The following is a 4,512-nucleotide window of genomic DNA, read 5'->3' on the forward strand; positions in this document are numbered from 1 at the left end:
TAGTTGAGATAGTTGAGACCTGGTCAGAATACACAAAATGACTGGTGGAAACTGAGTCTTCTCCAGAAGGAACAGTTGATGTCAGCCTCGTTATTCTATAGACCCTGAACCTCAGGATCGGGGATTTCCATCTCTGTCCAGTGGAGACAGGGGCTTCTTCAGTCACCCACCCACAGCAAGCACTTGGAGTCAGAGCTGATAAGTCCATCACCTCCTTTTGGCTCTTCTCCCTGTCTCTCAGAAGCCATCAGCCTCAGCATGGAGAACAGGTGACCCGAAAATGACCCTTTAGAGAGATGAACAGCTGATGAGCCAGGTCTCCTTTGGCACTGGACTTTACCCATGCCTTTCACCATGATCCCAGGCCAGAGTGTCCTCTTGTCATGGCCTCGGAGTTCAGGAGGGAGCACCACAGGCTTTCCGTCTACTAGAGGGGCAGAGATACCTTTTCCTTGCCCAAGAAAGCCCCCTTAGAAAAACGTATGTCAAGGCAGTTCTAGGCAACTCCCAAAAAAATCACCCCTGCTCCTTTGGGATGCTAAGACCACTACATATATCTTTGCGTGCTCAGAAAACATAGGCTGGACAACTCAAAGATCCTCTCATAGTCTTGTTCTTGGGCCAAACTGAGAGTCTGGCTGCTTATTCTAATAAGCTGCTTATTCATTATCATTCTAATAACAATGAGAAACAGATGAACTGGGAGAAAAAGGAGTTTTTATTTCTGTAACTGGTTATAGGAAGAAGGCTGGAAATTCTCCTTAGACCAACTCAAAATTAAAAGTTTTCCAGAGCTCATATACCTTGTAAGTTATATGTCTACATGTAAGTGTGCATTCATCTAAACACATAAGTGATTAAATTCTTTTAATATATAACTGAGGTCTGAGTCTTGAAGACCTTTCTCTGGAGCCTCAGTAAATGTACTTAATCTAAATAGGTCCAGGACTTGTCTCCAGCTAAATCATGCATGTTTGGGGAGTTCCTTCTGACTCCCCATAAATGTGTTTGTGGAGGCCTGGGGAGTTTCTTCAGACCCCCAATAAAACTTGTTTAATCCTAAGAGGGTCCCGTTAAGAATTCCTTCATTATCTTGTCATCCTTCAAGGCCCAGGAAAGGCCTAGGCAAAATTCTTGATGGGCTTTTGTTACATTCTAGCCTTTATAATAGGGCACTGACTCTTTCAGATTTTAATATCTAACTTCACCACTCAGTCAGTGCTGAAACAGTTGTGATGGAGGCCTGCCTTAGTGAGACCTGGCCTGCCACAGTCTCCCTAGTGGTTTAGGGGACACTGGCTTGAATTTCATATCCAGAAGGACTGCTTCAACCCAACTGCACACTCCAGCAACCCGTTCTTCTCTTCTCCACACTCCCATGAAGAGAGGAGGGAATGAAGAGACTCACTGGTCACCTTGAGAACTCAGCACTTCTCACCACACCCCTCATCCTGACTCCCTGCTTTCTGCAGATGACACTCCTTTTCTCCAGGCATGGGGACTCAAATCTTCCAGCTTGTCTTCCTTCTTCCCTCTTCCTCTTTAGATAACATCAACTGGTCACCAAATTGAGGCCACATGTCAATGGTGCCAAGACCTGTGCTAGGTTCTTTCCCATGTAATTACTCTTGCATTTGTTCTATTTCCCCTGCTGGACCTGCCCTAAAATAAAGCATTAGGCCTTAGGGCCTTGTCACCTCTCCCCAAAGGATAGCAGTGGCCTCCTGGTCTGCCTACTCCTTTGTACTCTTCTCACCTCTTCTCTAGAGCTGCTGGTGCCATCCCACACACTGCTTGATAAGCTCACAAACCAGCTCAGAAATTTCAGGGCCTGGTCAGGCACGGTGGCTCACGCTTGTAATCCCAGCATTTTTGGGGGCTGAGGTGGGTGGATCACTTGAGCTCAGAAATTTGAGACAAGCCTGGGCGACATGGTGACACCCCATCTCTACTAAAAGTACAAAAATTAGCCACGCGTGGTGGTGCACATCTCTAGTTCCAGCTACTTGGGAGGCTGAGGCAGGAGAATCACTTGAACCTGGGAGGCAGAAGTTACAGTGAGCTGAGATCAGTTATTGCACTCCAGCCTGGGTGACAGAGGCAGACTCTGTCTCAAAAAAAAAGAAAAAAAAAAAATTCAGGGCCTAGCAAATGCAAATAAGGCACACACCCCTTCAAGGCCCTTGATTGTCTTTAAGGCTCTGCATGACTTGGTATCAGATTTCTCGCTTCTTATTCTCCCTTATACTTCAGCGCATCTAGGCACTAGGCAGTTCCCCATTAAGTTTGAATTCTTGACCTTTGCAGCACCTCTGCTTTTGCTCCTGCCACCCCTTCTAGATTTAGTGCTTTCTAATCTCCACCTCTCAGAGTGGAGCCTCTTTATGAAGTCTTTCCATGAAGTCCACTGGGGCAAGTGTCTCCCCCGACCCCCACCCCCACCCTCACTGAACCACGTAGCTCTTTACGCCATATGGGAGGCAGGATTGTTGTCAATTATTTCCAGGGTCTTCTTCTGGGTGCATGGTAGATGACCTTGTGACTTGCTTTGGTCAACAAAATATATGTGGAAGTGACACATGTCATTTCTGGCCAAAAGCTTTAAAGGTGAGTATACAGTTTATTATATATTTTCTTCCCCGTGAAACATGTGGTGGAAGCTGAGTTTCCATCAGCCTGGGTCCTGCCAACCCTCCAGGATCATAGGATGTGAATGAAAAAGAGACCTTTGCCCTGTTGGCTGGAACCAACTTCTTCCAGTAATTTGCCAAAATGATGAACACAAAGGGAAAGCGGAGAGGCACCTGACACATGTTCTCTAGGTCTTTTAGAAAACAGAGTTGTTGGCTGGGCGTGCTGGCTCATGCCTGTAATTCCAGCACTTTGGGAGGCTGAGGTGGGCAGATCACCTGAGGTGGAGAGTTTGAGACCAGCCTGACCAACATGGAGAAACCCCGTCTGTACTAAAAATATGAAATTAGCTGGGCGTGGTGGTGCATGCCTGTGATCCCAGCTACTCAGGAGGCTAAGGCAGGAAAATCGCTTGAACCTGGGAGGTGGAGGTTGCAGTGAGCCGAGATCATGCCATTGCACTCCAGCCTGGGCAACAAGAGGAAAACTCTGTTTCAAAAAGAGTTGTTGTTCCTTTGGCCACGTGCATGCAAATCTATAAGAAAGGCCAAACTGCAGACATCAATGAAATGGGCTCTGTTCAGAAAGGAAGGCCCCACAAGTGTTACCACGGCAATACTGGAAGAGCCTACAATGCCACCCAGCATGTTCTTGGCATTGTTGTAAACAAACAAGTTAAGGCCAAGATTCTTGCCAAGAGAACTAATGTGCATATTGAACACATTAAGCGCTCTGAGAGCCAAGATAGCTTCTTGAAGCACACTTGAAGGAAAATGATCAGAAAAACAAGGAAGCCAAAGAGAAAGTTACTGGGATTCAGCTGAAGCGCCAGCCTCCTCCAACAGAGAAGCACACTTTGTGAGAACCAATGAGAAGGAGCCTGAACTGCTAGAACCTCTTCTTTATGGATTCATGCCATAATAGGTGCAAAAAAATAAAACCCCTCTGGACTGTAAAAATGTTTTTCTTCACTGAGTAGAAGTATATTGTCCTCTCCCCCAAAGAAATGTTTAAAGCAAATTTTAATTGTGTCCTAATTCATTGTGTAATTTTTTTTTATTTTTTCGAGACAGGGTCTTGCTCTGTCACCCTGGCTGGAGTACAGTGGTGCAATCACGGCTCACTGCAGCCTTGACCTCCTAGGTTCAAGTGATCCTCCTACTCAGCCTCCCTAGTTAGTGAGACTACAGGTGTGCACCATCATGCCTGGCTAAATTTTTATTTTTCTGTAGAGATGGGATCTCTCCATCTTGCCCAGGCTGGTCTCGAACTCCTGAGCTCAAGTGATCTGCCCACCTTGGCCTCCCAAAGTGTTGGCATTACAGACATGAGCCATCGCATTCAGCCTTATAATGTCTTTACTATTCAAATTTAATGCTTTTCTTGCTGAAAGATGTAAGGCGGCTTATTGTGCAACAAATCCCTCCATTGGTTAGAAAATGGCCAGTTATTATTTGTGAAATATTTGTACTGATTTGAAGATAGTCCTTCTAATCATCATAAAATACATAATTTACAAAAATAAAAACTAAAAAAAAGCCTTTGCCTCTTAAGTCACTGAGATTTGGGGGTTCTTTGTTATCACAGCAAAATCTAGCTTACACTGACTATTGAAACATGAGACCAAAGAGACCATCTAGTCTCATCCCCTGTTTTACAGATGGGAAAACTGAGGCTTAAAGGAGGTGAAATGAAGTCCCCAAGTAAGTAAGTAGCTGACCCAATTCTAGAATCAGGTTCTCCTAACATTCAGGCCCACACCTCTTTTATGACACCATTGTAACTGCCCAATGGGTTCACCTTGCCTGTTGCCTAGATAGAGCTGGTTTATCAAGACAGGGGAATTACAATGATGAAAGAGTAATTCACGCAGAGCCAGCT

The 4,512-nt window shown here is 45.3% G+C and overlaps 1 pseudogene; it reads left to right on the forward strand.

Moving 5' to 3' along the window:
- The first annotated feature begins 2,769 nt into the window (after positions 1-2,769).
- On the forward strand, positions 2,770-3,552 carry LOC119627349 (large ribosomal subunit protein eL21-like; annotated as a pseudogene).
- Positions 3,553-4,512: the final 960 nt, after the last annotated feature.

This window comes from Chlorocebus sabaeus, chromosome 14 (assembly GCF_047675955.1).
Source record: "Chlorocebus sabaeus isolate Y175 chromosome 14, mChlSab1.0.hap1, whole genome shotgun sequence".
Lineage (NCBI taxonomy): Eukaryota > Metazoa > Chordata > Mammalia > Primates > Cercopithecidae > Chlorocebus > Chlorocebus sabaeus.